The following is a 1,911-nucleotide window of genomic DNA, read 5'->3' as shown; positions in this document are numbered from 1 at the left end:
AAAATCTTCAATTTATTCATCTTTTGCGTTAGTAGTTGATATGTAAATTTGAGTAATAGTCATATTAACTGGACTTGCTTATAGGCATATGGATGTTACCCTATCACTGACAGCGCTGTACTTCAGGATTGATCTTGAAATGTACTTTTTGATAATGAATGTTATGATGTTGTTCCTTTTCGATTTGTCACTCCTTGCATGGTAGATCACATGACTGTATGATTTAAAATGGCCAGTACAAGTCCATTTCAGCTCACTAATGCCTAGGAATCTTCAAGCATTCCATTTCATTTTTGACAGCTCCCAATTTTCCTTGATTCATACTTTGTACATTCCACCTTCTGACTATTAATGGAAATTTGCGGAGGGTAAATCTGACTTAAAACTAGAAACTCAATCATCAGAGTCATTTAACTATCCCTTGCTCTTCATGAGACCCTACTTGGTTTTGATGAGACACTGGGGAATTCAGAATGCTTAACCCAAACATTTCCATACTTCTCCTTCAAACATTTTCACTCAACCGTTTTTGTTTCCCTGATGTCATTTTGACAAATACAACTTAACCCACTCAATTTTCTTATATGCTCACCTCTATTTCTTACCTGTAACCCTCTGGGTAATTAAGCTCAAAGACAACAAAGAAGTAAAACTAATTACCTTACCAAAAGATACCTTTGGAATTCCTTTCCACTGCTTATACTACTAAAGAAATGAAACTGAGTTTGAATAGTAGTAGCAGATTCTTCTTTCAGTAAGGGTCTTATCCATTTTCAGCCCTACAATGGTTGAAAAGATCAAACACCCTCTTACCAAGGCAGAAACACCAAACAAAAATCAATGCTGAATCTGAAGCAGACAAGTCTTTTTTTCGGCTGGAAAGGTAATGAAATCTGTGTCCCTCCAAAGAGTGGAACTCCTCATATTGGAAAGGAACACTGATTTTCTGTTTAATTTCTGTTTTCTATACACTGTTGCAGATAATTGAAAGAGAAAGTTTTGCCCAACACATTTTTATGAGCCTAGTGTAACCTTGATACTAAAAGCAGACAAGGATGATCCAATAGTTATTTATAATTAAAAAATAATAATCTTAGTAAACTAGGAATAGACAGAAAATTCTTTGGCTTGGTAAAATTTATATACCAAAAACCTAGAACAAACATTGTGGTTAATGAAGAAACTTTAGACACATTCCTTTAAAAACAGAGCATAATACAAGGATGCTCTCTACAAAAGCTACTATTTTACACGGTGTTAGAGGTGCTGGTGAATGTTACCAAGAAAAAAAGAAATAAAGAGATGTAAGGATTGGAGGAAAAGAGATAAAACTCCTGATTTTCAGGTTATATGATTATCTAGGAGCCCTAGTGCCCCAGCAGTTAAGAGTTACGGCTGCTAACCAAAAGGTCAGTGGTTCAAATCCACCAGTTGCTCCTTGGAAACCCTATGGGGCAGTTCTACTCTGTCCTATAGGGTCGCTAGGAGTTGGAATCGACTCGATGGCAATAGGTTTGGGTTTTCTTTTTTATGATTATCTATGTAAAAAAACAAACAGAGATACAGACCAATACTTAGAATAAATAGGAATTTAATGTGTTTGCTGGATTCAAGATTACTTCACAAAAATAAAGACCACTTTTCTTCACAAGCAATAATCAAATAGAAAACACAATTAAAAAAAAAGATTTCTCTCTCAATAACAGCAACAAAAAAAGTTATCAGAAATTAACTTACCCAAGAATACAATGATTTCTAGAAGATTATCTGAAGAAATGGAGAAGCATTTCATTATCTTGGATATATGGACTTACTATTATAAAGATAGCAAACTCCAAGTTTATCTATAGATTAAATGCAAACCCGATAAAAAATTAATCTGGATCTTTTGAGAAACTGGAGCCCTGGTGG

Source organism: Trichechus manatus, unplaced genomic scaffold (genome assembly GCF_000243295.1).
Source record: "Trichechus manatus latirostris isolate Lorelei unplaced genomic scaffold, TriManLat1.0 scaffold00021, whole genome shotgun sequence".
Taxonomy (NCBI): Eukaryota; Metazoa; Chordata; class Mammalia; order Sirenia; family Trichechidae; genus Trichechus; species Trichechus manatus.
The sequence above is the reverse complement of the archived record's forward strand: the minus strand, read 5'-3'. Positions refer to the sequence as shown.